The sequence below is a fragment of the Candoia aspera genome, chromosome 2 (assembly GCF_035149785.1).
Source record: "Candoia aspera isolate rCanAsp1 chromosome 2, rCanAsp1.hap2, whole genome shotgun sequence".
NCBI lineage: Eukaryota > Metazoa > Chordata > Lepidosauria > Squamata > Boidae > Candoia > Candoia aspera.
Genome location: NC_086154.1, coordinates 67239039 through 67255663, shown reverse-complemented (window position 1 = coordinate 67255663; position 16625 = coordinate 67239039). Strand labels below are relative to the sequence as shown.

The 16625-nt window shown below is 39.9% G+C and overlaps 1 protein-coding gene across 4 annotated transcripts in view; it reads right to left on the bottom strand.

Moving 5' to 3' along the window:
- EBF1 (EBF transcription factor 1) overlaps window positions 1-16625 on the bottom strand; it is a 390547-nt gene that overhangs the window by 108620 nt on the left and 265302 nt on the right. The window lies entirely within an intron of this gene.

The window sequence follows — 16625 nt, the reverse complement described above, 5'->3', positions numbered from 1 at the left end:
TTGCATTTCTACAACCAGGCATTCTTCCCAGATTCTTCAACCATGGCTGCCTGCTGCTACATGAGCTGGAAAGGGAAAGAGAAATACATTCACAACCCTGCCTATAGACAAGAGCAAAATGCTGAAGCTCAGAGTCAAGACAAGAGTTCCTGCCATGGGAGAACAAACCATCTGCAAAGTCTGTAGAGCTACAGCACTAACAAACAAACAGAGAAACTGGTATCAAACAGGAAAAGAACAACAACTCAACTCTTGAACCTGGATGACAATATGGGAATACTGAGGTGCGGAGCTAAACTGGCAAAAAAACCCTTATGGGAGCGCTTAAACTCTAACAACTGCTTGTTGGCCAAGTAGGAGATGCAAAGTAGGGTATGTTACCCACTTGTACTTTCCATGAAAGTGACTGGGAGGACTTCAATTTTGTGCAAGTGGTTATGAATACCCATCCCAGATGTTAGAAACGGAACAAGTGCACCAGGATATTGAACTGTATACAGTATGACACACCAGATGAAGAATTCCACTACACGGCCCTTTTAAGAAAAGAAGATATGGGTCCCATATTATAGGCTGGATGTAAAGGTGGAGTCTATGTCTGAAGCATAACAGTTAAAGTAAAGGGAATAAATCAATACACAGAAGTAACTGAGGCACAGCAAGAAAAGAGATGCCAAATAAATTCTGGGTGTGGCAAGGAGAGGGGAAATAGCCTTAAATATCTACATTAGGTATATGTATTTTCTAAGAGCTCAGCCAAACAAAAGCTAAAAAAAGCCAACTATCATGAAGCTCTCACTTGGCAAGTTTTCTTTTAATTAGGGCTGTCATCACATTAAAGGTTGCAGTCAATTAGTTGTGTTACTTTTAACCTATTAATCAATCAACCCACTATTTAAAAGACACACTGCAGTTTGCATTGTCTCAATAAAGAGTGTATTCTAGGAGTCGTCACTGAACCTAATATCAGAAATTTCGAACATCTTGAAAATGGGCCTAGCAGATTATTTTCAACACCATCTACCCTATTCAACATCCTAAATAAAGATGCTTTTAAAAGCTGAACTCTGTACTTACTGGCTTAATCAGGAAGGTTGATATGCAGTAGAGTTGGACCCTGACTAGGGATGGAGCATATACTTTTGAAGTTCCTCCCGAGAGAGAGGGAGAGATAGCTTCCTCTGTGGCTGTTTTCAAGATGACTTTAAAAACATACCCATTCTTTTTGGCTTCTTAACTGAAAAAGAATTATGGCGCTTGCTGCAGTTAGCTATAGGAATCTATATTTTATCGCAACCAGTTTATTTTGGAATTGTTGTTTAAAGGTGCTTTTCTTTAAGAAACCATTTTATTAACAATGATAGAACACCATCGATTTTGTATAAAGCGGGAGTTAAATTATTTGATAAAGGCTGTGTGTGTGCATGTGTCTGCACACGTGTATCAATAAAAATAATGATTTTCAGATAAAACTATTTTTCCAAACAGCTTTTAATAAAAAGCTGAATCAAAATTCTTATCAAAACTTGCATGATTAACATTTAAGGGAAATAGCTGTGGCCATCAAAATAAAATAAAGATGTGAAAAAATGATACTTAACTTTGTCCTTGGAAGCTACAAATGCTTAAATGAAGAATATTTTTTAAGTTCCTGACTCTGTACAAATCACTGAAGTCATTTTGTAACCCAGACACATTTCTTCAGAAACAAATTTTACAAGTCAAAGAGATAAACAGCAGAAAGTGTCTTCCTCAATGTTTTGCATTAATGAGCCATAAAAATAAGAGGAACAGTTGGCCACAGACTCTGGACATTATCCATAAAAGTAAAAACACATGGATATATCAAACTGATTTTTATTTTTTTAGAACTAAGTTAAATCATATAAATAAAATCGCAGCACAACCAGGAAAGGCCATGACATATTTGGAACAATTGTTGATTCAAATATGTACAGGCCAATTTACTTTGGGCACAATCCATCAGAAATGTCTTGTGCACAAGAAATAAATGCCATTGAAATAAATGTGAACTTAAGAATATGTCTTCAGCTCTCAAAGTGGTCTCATTCATAAAAAAATAGACTTGTTCGTTTTATATCTTATTTTTACAGAGACAACAGAAGAAAATTATTAGAATAAAATAACATATTTTGTCAGCCTAATCCTTTATATGAATATTATTCATCTTGCAGAAGACAGACTGTTCAAACAATTTCTAAAAATAATTAGAAAATTATTACATTTAGTTTTGCTCAAGGTCTTCAACCTTCTTTTCTTGCTTACCAAACGTAATTAAATCATCTGTAATATTCCCATTAAGATTCATATACAAATTTGTGGTTGAGAATATCAGGCAATTTTACCTGCAGATTGTTGACTTAATACACTTAGTACAAAGGCTCCTCTAACTTTATTTAGAGGCAGGATTTTCCATACAGATGCAGGATAAGTATTTAGGAAAGGGGATCTCCGAATTAAATCTTTCTCCCACTCAAAAAGAAAACACCTGACTGGAATTAAATCCGTTCCCTTTCAATCATGTTTGAAGTCAACTTTGGGCTTGCCCATCACTTTCATCATGCTTTTGATATCTATTAACCCTCTATTTTCCAGAAAATCTCTTGGACAGTGATTTCAAAAGGGTTCTCATTCTAGAAGGCCTGTAGGGCCTCTTGTTCATTGCATACATTGTTTTACACATCTACAAATGGAGAGGCCTCATGGGACATCTCTGTAACTTTTTATGGTGTTTTCAGGGTGTTGCAGAAATTTTGTCTGTAAGACTTCTGCCTTCCAAATTCCTAATGAACTTTTTTTTTTTGCCTTAGAGAAGAGGATAACATGGAAGAGGAAATGGTCTTTTCAAGCAAGCCAGTCAAACAAAAAAAAAAACTGACAAGAGTTTAGTTGGTTGACTCAAAACATCTTATTTATTTAGAGGGTCACCAGGAAGAAGAAACAACATTCTTAACCATCAACCTCAGCCTCATGCTAAACTGGCATGATGAAAGTTGTAGTTATGTCCTGTTCAGACTAAGCACCAAACAGATTCTCAAACAATATTCTTTATTAATAACTATTTACAATAAGTAAGTCTTTGAAATGCAAGACTGGGTTGAACAAGCCCAACCGGGTTGACTGGATTTGACTGAAACATAAGGTTGGAGACAACGGTTCTCGAACTGGAACAATACTGGAACAACATTGACGCTGAATCTCCGACTCGCTGGAACTGAGGTCAGGATTAACAACAGCTGACAGGGATGAACTGGAGACTTGGAGCAGGACTCGAATCCAGAGCAGGGTTAGACTCAACTGGGGATTCTAGACTAGGCTGGGTACTTGGAACTGAAGACTCAAAGACAACTGGAGCAAGGCTGGACTCAGCTGTAATTCCCGGACTAGACTGGATTCTCTGGAGTCTTGGAGCAAAGCTTGGAATCTGGAACTAGGCTGGACTTGGCTGGAAACCCCAGACTAAGCTGGATTCTCTGGACTGGAGACTTGGAGCAAGGCTTGGAACTCGGAACTGGGCTGGACTCAGCTGGAAGGACTGTGTGTGCCACGAATCCAGATCCTGAACAAGATGGATGTGAAACCTCGAAACATGCGGGAGTCTGTGAAGCGCGGTCCCATAGAGCTGTGGACAAGAGGTGGTGCCGAGAAGCTGGGGCCAACTCACACTGCTGAGGGTATCATGGAGATTCACGACTAGAAGCAAGGCAAAGGCTGCTGGGCATGGCTGACTGTCTCCTCACTGGCAGCTGAAGCAGGATTCAATCCCTGTACAGAATAGAGCTTGAGCACTGGTTCCTCCTCAGCTACAGATGCTGACTCCGACATCAGTAAGGACTCTTCTCCCTAAGCTGCAGGGTTAGAGGATTGGTTGTCTCCAGCAGCACACTGTCTGCGCAGCTGCCTTTTATCCCGATTTTGGGTGCGCTTGGAGTCTCCTGCAGCCAATCGGGCTGCCTTCTCCTTTGCGCACTTTTCAGCCCGTCTCTGGCGCATGCTGATTGGCATATTCAAATCCTCCTCCAGATCTCACCCAATCAGTGATGTGGATTCTTCCCGCTCTACTGAGTCATGCTGGAGTTTCGTTTCTCTGATTCCAGCCCAGTAAGTTTCCAATTCCTCCTCTGACTAGGAATTAGTTTCACTTTCCGAGTCAGAGGCAAGCTTGACAAGTTACAATGTCAAAATCTCAACTTCCTTGAAATGTGGTGTTAAATATGTTCAGACAGTATGAAAAACAAGACAAAACTTTAAGCTGGCATCAGAAGCTCCATACTGATTATTTGTTTATGAGATTTGTCTACTGCTTGAAACCAAAAGAACTCTAAGTGGCTTGCAACTTACATATAGAATATGGTACATATCAATATAATAATTACTTAAAAGAGTAATCCAATTTAAGTCTTGATTTAAATTAAATACTAAAATAATAAGCTAAATTTTACTGAATATGACACCACTGGTTATAATTAATCCCCAAAGACCTTCTGGAGAAGCCATGTTTTCACCTGAAAAGTGGGCAACATCTGGAGAAGCAGTGGCAACCCACTTCCATATTGTTGCCAAGAATAATAGAACATGAATATGTCTATCATGTGGGTGGGAGTTGAGCTAAGGGAGGTATTTTTCTTTTTCTTTTCCATTACACCCATTCAATATCATTTAAACACCAGGAAATATTTGAAATGGTTCAAAGAGAAATCAAAGTAACCATCTCTGAATTGGGAAAAAAAAGAGTACAATGACTGCATATACACACATACAGCCCTAGCCAGCTGTATAGGGGACTGGAAAAGCTTTGTTTCTGCTAAATTAAAGAAAGGCATAAGTTACTGCTTGCCCCATCAAGCAAAGCCTGGTATCCAATAGCTGTCCACTGGCATGAGTTAGCTCTTGGGGATGGGTGTCTATGGTGGGGGGAGAGTTTCTCTCCTGGCCAACTGTGAGAGGCTTGACTCTGAATGTGTAGAAAGAACTGTCAGCACAAATCCTGGCACCTAAAGTCCAGACAACTGCTTGCCACCAAGCGGTGGTTTGTACTGCTGCCAGAACAGATTTGGGAAGATAAGCAAATAGGACATAAATTCTGCTAAAGAAAAATAGGGAAGGGAGAAGCACAGGGTTTTGGATGCTGAGGATAAGAACTTGATGGCTCTCCTGTCAACAGGCCATCATTTAGCTCGCCAACTATGAAGGGCATGGACATTAGATCCCTTTTGCCCTAAACTGGCCCTGCCGTGTGGAATGCAGGCAGAATCCTGAGATCCCTCTGCTGCCTGCTGAAATGGAAAGCTTGACCATCTGTCAGGAGGCAAAGATGTCCCTGTCAACTGATGCCTGTCCAGAGCCTCTGACAGGCCTTATGAGGCAAAGTCTCTCAGAAGCCCTTGTTCTTTGGGGAAAAGGCTGCTTTGCCCCAGAGATTTACTGGAGGATTCTTCAGAGTTTTCCAGAATGTAGAAGCCAAGCAGCTGACCATTTTGGCCTGCCCTTCCCTAAAGGAATAGGTTACCAAGAAGGGGAGGTAGGGAGATGGATGGAACAGTTAAAAATAATTTTAACTCAGAGGCAAGCACATGTTTTGAAGCAGCCTATGCAAATATAGGGAAGGTTTATATAAATGTCTGGGGCATGTGCAGGTGCTAGAGGAGCAAGCAGATAAAATCCCAGTATTTCTTCATTTCATAATGTTCTAACTCTGCTCCCCTTTTTAAAAAAAATGTCCAAAAAACAATATGGATCTGTCCATGAAGTCCCCAAAGAGGAGGCTTTACCATTTATTAGGAATAAAAAAGGAAAATGTGGAAAGCAGCATCTGAACTGAGGTTGAATGGGTGAAAACAGAATAAATTTGGAGTGAGCATAAGGTGAAGACAGGAGAAAAGAAAGTCTGCACCCATAATATAAATTTTAATGGGATGGTTTTAATGAATTCTTTGTGTGGGTGTGAGTTTGACATGTAGGTGTACACATTCTCCCCTCAGCTAATCACAAGTGGATAAACATTCAAGTTGCTCTCCACCTTTCATCCAGCAGAAGTGGATAGAAAAGACATTTGCAAAGTCACCCTTTCTCTTACATGATCTGCTGTTCCCGCAAATCCCTGGAGCAGTCTCAAGGGGGTGCATAGGATTGCAGAAGTTGGGGAGAATCACTGTGAAAGACCTCCCTCATTTTTTTGTTCATGGAACCCTCTGCTGAATCAAAAAGCCTCCTATGAATGGAAGGATATTATTGCGTGAAACTGTGTGAAAATGTCTGGGGATAGCCACTAATACAATTATAATTGCAGTGCTTAGGAATATATTGAAAAGATTAATATCCAGTTTAGAATTTAGTTACCTACTAGCTTTTGTGGTTCCTGAATGTTCGGATGCAATTCTTGGCACATCCGAACCAAACTAACACAGAAATGTTTTGAAATGCGTGTTCTGAAAACATGTTTCAGAAATTTGCATTTTGAGAGAAAATACATTTTTAATTTAATTGTGAATTTCTGGGCAGTTTCTTTTTAATGCAGCTTAATGCAGAAATGAGATTTTAAAAATACTTATGGATTAATATTTGGGAATGTAACATGGGCCAAAACCAGGCTGATAATCAATTCTGAAACTCTGGTCATTGCAAAATGGGAAATAAAATCTTTAGAAAACTGTCCCAGATTTCATAACATCTGACCAAGTGTGGTCCACCTTACTTCCTTCATTAAATATGTTACTGAATTTTCAGAACACAGCAATTTCAAGCCAAGCACATTTTGTGACTTCCAGAACTTTAAATAATTCACTTTGCTACAAACAAGTATCCCAAGGATATGTCCCAGAATAGAATGTTAAAGGATACAAATCCACACTTACTTACGTGAAAGTAATTCCCATAGAACTCAAGATGACTTAGTTTAGAGTTGGCATATAGAAGGCTGTACTGTAAAGCTGCAATCATATACCTATATTTACCTAGAGTAAGAGTTGTGAAAATAAAGGATTTGTTTTGTTTTGTTAGCAGGTGGAGATTTGCACTACATGCAAGAGTTTGTCTTTAATTGAAAGACAAGTCTAAGCAAATCCTAAACTCCACCCAAATACTTCTAGGCTACAAGGAGAATGATTTCAAAAAGTTGTGCTGGTTGTTAAGAGACTGTTTTTGCCAAAATCAGAGACCTGGTAGGACGAGATATAGATCAATGGTCCCATGACCTTTCAACCATAACAGTTAGTGAGAAAATGTCTTTGATGAAAAGGAGTAACAGGCTACATTTGAAAGTTTGGCAGGGCTTTTGCGGGGGAGGCAGGAACAACTGAGAAGGTATTTGTGGCTTGGGCTTGCATGATGCATCTGAAGAGAATCTTAGAAACTACCTGCTGTTTTCTAGCTTTCAATTCTAAGCTTTTCTCTCCTCATTCTTCTCTCTTCCACTCCACATTTTTCAGAAATTATTTGTTAATTTTTTTTCAACGCCTATTATGTAGTTGTGTGAAGGTAGGGAGGGAGGAGAGAGCTTATGAATAGCTTAATGGGTTGGGAAGGTAAGCTTTTCATTTAAAAGTAGTACTGTCTTTTACGGTACTGTTATGTTTCCTTAAAATGGTGAATTAAAGAAAACTAGAAATAGGTAGTCTCAGTCATGTATTTCCAAAATATTTCAAAAACAGAATATTTTTGTATCATCTGAATTACTCTTCTTAAGACAATTTGCAGGGGCTTAAGAAAACACAGGATGGGCTGAGTCCGTTTATAAGCAGAATGCTGAAGATATTATATTTTCCCACTTCTTTCATCATATCCAACACTATAATGCCAGCTACGTATTCAAACAGCCAAAGGGAATGGTAATGCTGAAGTACAAGTTCCTCAGGCAGAAGAGCAATAGTAAGTAAGAACTAGAAAATGGCTGATGTTTGCCTGCTGGGAAGTGGTGGATGATGAGGAATAGTGCTTCCCCTACACTACCATTAGTCAAGGCTTAGATTGGGCAGGATTTGTTTCCAGTGCCAGGGCTCAGGCCTGGCATTTATGGAGGACTAGTTATGAAGTCTCTCACCACAGGCATACCATTCTATTCATTAAACAGAGTCTCCATACCTCAAAGAGTATGAGATATAAAGTGTCTGAGATAACACCTCAAAAGGCTTAGAAAAAGAGACACTGAGCACTGGGGTGGAGAAACTTCACCATTAGATATTTCAAATGACTGCTTTCATATCAAGGGTCACAGCAATTTTCTACAAGTGACACCATGATAGACACATGAAGTAGCGTTTGAAAAGAACAGGAAAAATTAGCAAGGGGAAAAGTACAATTTCAACTCCATTTCAAGGTCTCTTGGGTCAGTACTAATAACAGATGTTCTATATGTTGAGTTCCTGGAGAAATGATGAGATATGCATCTAACAGGTAAATAAATTAATGGTGTCTGAAGTCTTTGGAACTAGTATACATAACACTCCCTTCCTCCACCTTTTCCCCCAACAACAATATGGGATCAGTTGGGTTGCAAAGTCACAACATGTTAGAGGAACCAAAGTTCTCTAGCCTCCTCAGCTAGGGCCACTGATCATCCACAAACTAATCACTGCTTTCATGAAAGGATTAAAGAAATGTTCATAATACACTGGAGAAAGAACTGTTCACAACAGTAGAAGGTTTGCAAGAATCAATGAAATCTGGACTAATTCCACAAAGCAAATATCAACTGCAAATTGAAACCCACAGAAAAAAAATTTCAGGATGACCTGTTTTGAGTTTTATGAATCTGAGTGAGGAAAACACTTCTAGGTTTTGAGGAATTATCTCATGGAGTGTTTGTGCCATGCAGTATTTCAATTTAGCCTTTCTTTATGTAAAGGACATCTGATCTGTATGGGAGAAAAGAGAACTTGTCATCTCCATATATTGCTGAGTTACAAATTCAGCAAAGGATCGTTACCTTGTCGTGGTGCTGGAGCTTGACCACCACAATGATGCCATGAGCTAAACTGTGAAGGGCCACCCAAGACGAGAAGGTCATGACAGAGAGGTCAGACTAAATGCAATCCCTGGGGAAGGTAATGGCAACCCACCCCAGTATTCTTGCCATGAAAACTAAATGGATCAGTACAACCAGAGATATGTCAGTATACCATCGGAAGATGAGACCCCCAGGTCGGACAATGGTCAAAATGCTACTGGGGAGGAACAGAGGATGAGTTCAACTAGCCCCAGACGTGATGACGCAGCTAGCTCAAAGCCGAAAGGATGGCTAGCGGCTGACGGTGCTGGTGGTGAACGGCGAATCCAATGTTCTAAGGATCAACACACCATTGGAACCTGGAATGTAAGATCTATGAGCCAGGGCAAATTGGATGTGGTTATTGGTGAGATGTCAAGATTAAAGATAGACATTCTGGGCGTCAGTGAACTGAAATGGACTGGAATGGGCCACTTCACATCAAATGACCACCAGATCTACTACTGTGGACAAGAGGACCACAGAAGAAATGGAGTAGCCTTCATAATTAATAGTAAAGTGGCTAAAGCAGTGCTTGGATACAATCCAAAAAACGATAGAATGATCTCAATTCGAATTCAGGGCAAGCCATCTAACATCACAGTGATCCAAATATACGCCCCAACCACAGATGCTGAAGAAGCTGAAGTAGAGCACTTCTATGAGGATCTGCAGCACCTACTGGACAACACGCCTAAAAGAGATGTTATTTTCATCACAGGAGACTGGAATGCTAAGGTGGGCAGTCAAATAACACCTGGAATTACAGGTAAGCATGGCCTGGGAGAACAAAATGAAGCAGGACATAGGCTGATAGAATTTTGCCAAGACAACTCACTCTGCATAACAAACACTCTCTTCCAGCAACCTAAGAGACGGCTTTACACATGGACTTCCCCAGATGGACAACACCGAAATCAGATTGACTGCATCCTTTGCAGACAAAGGTGGTGGACATCTATACAGTCGGTAAAAACAAGACCTGGAGCTGACTGTAGTTCAGATCACGAACTTCTTATTGCACAATTTAGGATCAGACTAAAGAGATTAGGGAAGACCCACAGATCAGCTAGATATGAGCTCACTAATATTCCTAAGGAATATGCAGTGGAGGTGAAGAATAGATTTAAGGGACTAGACTTAGTAGATAGGGTCCCGGAAGAACTATGGACAGAAGTTTGCAACATTGTTCAGGAGGTAGCAACAAAATACATCCCAAAGAAAGAGAAAACCAAGAAGGCAAAATGGCTGTCTGCTGAGACACTAGAAGTAGCCCAAGAAAGAAGGAAAGCAAAAGGCAACAATGATAGGGGGAGATATGCCCAATTGAATGCAAAATTCCAGAGGTTAGCCAGAAGAGATAAGGAATTATTTTTAAACAAGCAATGCGTGGAAGTGGAAGAAGACAATAGAATAGGAAGGACAAGAGACCTCTTCCAGAAAATTAGAAACATCGGAGGTAAATTCCAGGCAAAAATGGGTATGATCAAAAACAAAGATGGCAAGGACCTAACAGAAGAAGAAGAGATCCAGAAAAGGTGGCAAGAATATACAGAAGACCTGTATAGGAAGGATAACAATATCAGGGATAGCTCTGATGGTGTGGTCAATGATCTAGAGCCAGACATCCTGAAGAGTGAGGTTGAGTGGGCCTTAAGAAGCATTGCTAATAACAAGGCAGCAGGAGATGACAGCATCCCAGCTGAGCTGTTCAAAATCTTGCAAGATGATGCTGTCAAGGTAATGCATGCTATATGCCAGCAAATTTGGAAAACACAAGAATGGCCATCAGACTGGAAAAAATCAACTTATATCCCCATACCAAAAAAGGGAAACACTAAAGAATGTTCAAACTATCGAACAGTGGCACTCATTTCACATGCCAGTAAGGTAATGCTCAAGATCCTGCAAGGTAGACTTCAGCAATTCATGGAGCGAGAATTGCCAGATGTACAAGCTGGGTTTAGAAAAGGCAGAGGAACTAGGGACCAAATTGCCAATATCCGCTGGATAATGGAAAAAGCCAGGGAGTTTCAGAAAAACATCTATTTCTGTTTTATTGACTATTCTAAAGCCTTTGACTGTGTAGACCATAACAAATTGTGGCAAGTTCTTAGTGGTATGGGGATACCAAGTCATCTTGTCTGCCTCCCGAAGAATCTGTATAACGACCAAGTAGCAACAGTAAGAACAGACCACGGAACAAGGGACTGGTTTAAGATTGGGAAAGGAGTACGGCAGGGCTGTATACTCTCACCCTACTTATTCCACTTGTACGCAGATGCAACATGCTGGGCTTGAGGAATCCAAGGCTGGAGTTAAAATCGCTGGAAGAAACATTAACAATCTCAGATATGCAGATGATACCACTTTGATGGCTGAAAGCGAAGAGGAACTGAGGAGCCTTATGATGAAGGTGAAAGAAGAAAGTGCAAAAGCTGGCTTGCAGCTAAACCTCAAAAAAACCAAGATTATAACAACCAGCTTGATTGATAACTGGCAAATAGAGGGAGAAAATGTAGAAGCAGTGAAAGACCTTGTATTTCTAGGTGCGAAGATTACTGCAGTTGCTGCCTGCTGTCAGGAAATCAGAAGATGCTTAATCCTTGGGAGAAGAGCAATGACAAATCTCAATAAAATAGTTAAGAGCAGAGACATCACACTGACAACAAAGGTCCGCATAGTTAAAGCAATGGTGTTCCCCATAGTAACATATGGCTGCGAGAGCTGGACCATAAGGAAGGCTGAGAGAAGGAAGATAGATGCTTTTGAACTGTGGTGTTGGAGGAAAATTCTGAGAGTGCCTTGGACTGCAAGAAGATCAAACCAGTCCATCCTCCAGGAAATAAAGCCAGACTGCTCACTTGAGGGAATGATATTAAAGGCAAAACTGAAATACTTTGTCCACATAATGAGAAGGCAGGACACCCTGGAGAAGATGCTGATGCTAGGGAGAGTGGAGGGCAAAAGGAAGAGGGGCCGACCAAGGGCAAGGTGGATGGATGATATTCTAGAGGTGACGGAGTCGTCCCTGGGGGAGCTGGGGGTGTTGACGACCGACAGGAAGCTCTGGCGTGGGCTGGTCCATGAAGTCACGAAGAGTCGGAAGCGACTAAACGAATAAACAACACACAAATCTCAGCCAAACTAGCATGGTGTATGGCAAATGGTGTTGGGACCTATAATTCATCCGTAACTGGGAAGGTGAGGCTGGGTACAATTTCCTTATATCTGCTTTAAAGAGAAGGAGGAAGAAGAGGAGATCTGTGTTGTTTTAATTTTGGAAGCAGCATAAAAAGGAATTTCATATTCCAGTTAAAGCTTTGAACAATCAGGATGTGTCCTACAAATTATGCACTGACAATGAGCAACAGAGAATATAGTGGAAACCAAGGACAATCTGAGGTAACTGAACCATGTTAGGGCAATCATCTACTCTTTTGAATCAGGGATGGAGAACTTGCAGCCCTTCATATGTTGCTGAACTGTAGCTACTGGTATCCTTTATTATTGGTTATGCTGGCTGAGGGTTTTATCTGGCAACATCTGGAAAGTCAGAAGTTCTTTACCTTGGTCCACACTGTGATCACTTCTAGGATGCTGGGAAAACAAATCTACATAATTGGAAAATAGCATGATTATACTGTCACTAGATTAACAGAATGGCTAAGGGGTTGTGGCTATAGATATATTACTTTCTCCTGGAGGAAAAAAATGCTTTGTAACAGTTCTTCATTTTTTAGAAAAGATATGAAATTTATCATTCTCTGCACTGACCTGCTATCTGCTTGGTACTGCTTAGAATTTAGAACAGTTTTCATTACTCAGCTCTAGTTTTCATTTTAATCTGAACGAAGCAAGTTCATTTATTCTGTAAGCTACTCTCCTGCTGCTAGGACTCAGATACTACTTTCTATATTTGCTTCCATGATTTATTTGAATATTAAATATTTATTTTTAGTTACTACTAGTTTTCTTCATTTATAGAAGTCATGGATATCAGTGGAACATTGGAGCCCAAACCCTTCACATTAATAAATAATGTCTTTGTTTTTTCATTATGGTATTTTTCACCGAGAAAGTTTAGTCTGTCTCATGAATTCCTAGCCACCAAGAATAGTGCTGAGTTATTAAGAGTAAAGTCATTCAGTGCAACTTTATGCAACTTTATGCATGTAGTCTGCTTACTTGCTCTGTGTTCACTGATCATTGGTTAATGTAAGTTGGAACAATGCCAGTCCTCAGAGGAATGCTAGAGAGATCTGAACATACTGAAAATCGAAATCTGAGACAATACAACAGACTCTTTTCAGCCAGTCACTGTAACGTAGATATCATCCATGGACTGGTATATCTACAAACATTGATTCCTATTTATAAAAGATAACTGAAGGTTTTACACGCAAACTTATCAGCAACAGGTTGTGCATGGATATCATACAGAGAAATGGGTCAGATTTCCCTTGTACTCAGAACTGCCATAAGCATGTCCCCTTGATCTGTAATTAACATTATCCATTATTTGACAAGAAAATAATTATTGAGAAAAGAAAAAGACAAGCATCGCTGTACCTACAAAACGCTCCCTGGTTTTAGCAGAAACAATTAGCAGAAGCAATTAAGACTTTTCTCTCACAATCAGATTCTGTTCATATTTACTGATTTACTGTTCTGATTTAACACTCTATAAATCATGGATAATCTGAGAATGAGCTGTGCACCTCACCTCATCCCTCAGTCTGCATACTTAGCTTTAGCATTAAGATTCTTATGACAGCCAAACAAGGAAACTGTCTTAATTCCTCTTTCCTAATCAGGAATGAGCAACCGGGTTGGTAAGCAAGGATTAAATCACAGTTTTCCTGGTTTGAAGATAATGGGGAATTGTAATTTAAGCATCCTCAAATCTCAACTTCCAGAGGAAGAGCCAAGTTAATCTGTTGCCACAAAACTAAATAAATAAATACAAATCTTCTGGCATCTTAAAGACTAACATATTTATTACGGTATAACGGTCTGTGTTCTACAGTGTGATTTAACAGATGTTCTGAGTATCATCCTGAGTAAAGAATATACATACATAAGCATAGTTGTAGTAATAGCACTGTTTGTACCTCCTGTATTTTATTTCCCTTTCATCCCCATTTATAATTCCTATCTACTCAATCTTGTGCATATATGTATAACAGAGAAAGAGAGAATATGCACTGTTCCCTTAGATTAATACTCTGTGCAATTGCTTTAGTCCACAAAAACTTGTGTTATAATAAATGAACTGATCTTTGAGGTTTCAGAGGACTTTATGTTGGCTTTATTCCATATAAGTCAACAATACTGATTTGCTTCTATGCCAAGAAGACAAAAATCATGAGAACTCCTTAACTCCCCAACCAGACATTTCCCCCTCTCCCAATATGATTTGTTCATGCAGGGCCGCAACTCAGGTCTGTGTCACCCGGAGCAAACATGGATTTGGCGCCCATTTTGGCACCCCCCCCAGCACTCATTTTGGCACCCCACCAGCGTGGCACCCGGGGCACATGGCCCGGTTGCCCCCCCCCCCCAGTTGCGGTCCTGTGTTCATGCTCCGAGTTCTGCCAGTTCAGATATATTTGGGTGTCTGAGAATATCAGAGTGCACTGTTTAAAATGGTGTGGAAATGTGAAATCTCTGAAGGGCCACATGTAGATGGAAATGAAAGAACCTATATACATTACAGACAACAAGCTACTGCTGTCTTGTTGGGTATTTGTATTCCATCCACAAGAAAGGAAGATATAGTACTTTGAAAGCTCAAAATATCCAAGAGATTTAAGTGATGTTTATTTCTTAGGCTATTAAACTAGCAATTTGCAGAAAAGTTGTTGAGAGAAAGATGCCCTAAGATTCCTTAACAACTGGTACATTTTCTAAGGTCACTTCTCAGACTGATGAAAAAACTGCACAGGGACTAAAACATGTGTACTCCTGGAGGCCATTCTAGCATGCAATGGGCCATGGACACTTCCACTGCTTGAATATGGCAAAATACCTACCTACCTACCTACCTACCTACCTATATTCAGATTCATATGTATTGCTCATTTTCTCCTTACAACCTAGCAGTTAGATTATCTCATTTGTCCAACACATAACACAGTCTCTTGGATGTTAAGAGAAAGAGGAAAAGACATATATTATTTCATGAACTTTCTAATTAAGGCCTGAACCAGATGCTGGGGATATAAATGCAATTTATTTCAGCACTACAAATAGTTGGAAGGACCCACCTAATCACTGAAGCAGAAGTTACCCTTGCCCAGAGGCAGCCTTCAACTTTTCGTAGCCTGTTTTCAGCAAAGTTTCCAAGCTGTTTTTCTATAGGCTTCAGTGTGCACAGTGCACTGGAGCAGAGCACATCAATTTTTAATCCTGCAACAGCTTCTCTGTAAAAAGTAACTCTATTCCTTCCTTTCAAGAGTTACAAAACTTCACAAAACTTCAGCTCTTTCCCGAATATCTGCCAAGGCTATATCATCATCCTTCTCAGCATGCTACATTCAAATGAAAAGAAACAGGCCACACAACTTGTTGATGCTAGACCCAAAGCCAGAACATTAGAAAGGAGAGACAGGGAGAATTTGGTAGTGAGGTTTACATCCTGTTTCCTCTAATTTAATGTTAATCATCCATGCTCTAATTTTACCATGATTTTCCTATCAAGAGGTAAAAGCAGGCAGTGGGCAGAGAGAGTAGCAGGGCTAATGTGATTCTTCCCATTTGTAATATTTATGTATTTGGTTAGTAACTGCCTTAAGCAGAAGTTGTTTGTGAGAGGCACAAGCCAGCTGTATTAGGAAGGGAAGGGGAAGAAACAAAACCTATTATGCTTGAAGCTTACTGAATCAAATCCAGTACTATTATTTTTAAGATTGTCTCAGTAAGCTTTCTGAGCCCTCTGCAATAAAATCCATAAAAAAAAATAAATCCACACAAGATGGCTTAATTCCCCACAATCAATTCAAGATACCCTTGAATTGGTCAGTTTTGGGGGGAAAGGGTGACCACTGAAATAACTGTGATCTGATGCACCTGTTGAGCAAATGAGAAATAAGCAAGCAGACCACCAGGCTCAAAATCTAGAGGGAGCTGTTTTGTCTACTCAGAGGGGGTAACTGCACCCAGATTCACTGGGAGGTAGATTCATTTCACAAAGTGAGCGTGAACCTCAAAACTAGGAGTTTCTACGGCAAGCGACTCAACAATGGCATGGAAAAGCATGAAGATCAGTTTTGCTGTCATGCTCCTGAGCAGTCAGAATAGTGAAGACCTGGTTCACTATTTTCAAGCTGGGTAGATACTGCTCTTTAGGATACAAGGAGTCATTGCTTTAGCAGATATGGTGACAGGCCTCTCCAGAATTAAGAGTATTTTATTATCACATTAGTACAGGGAAAAGTCACATAATTAACAGGATTTATCCTCATTTATTCAGTAAAAGCACTAATATTCAATTAACCTGCCTGTGTTTAATTACTTTGCTATTCTTTGCTATACTATTCTTTTTCCTTACCTGATCCCCTTAAATAGTAGGGTACAGAAATGTGTGAGGTCTACTTTTCAATTTCACTTATGATGCTAG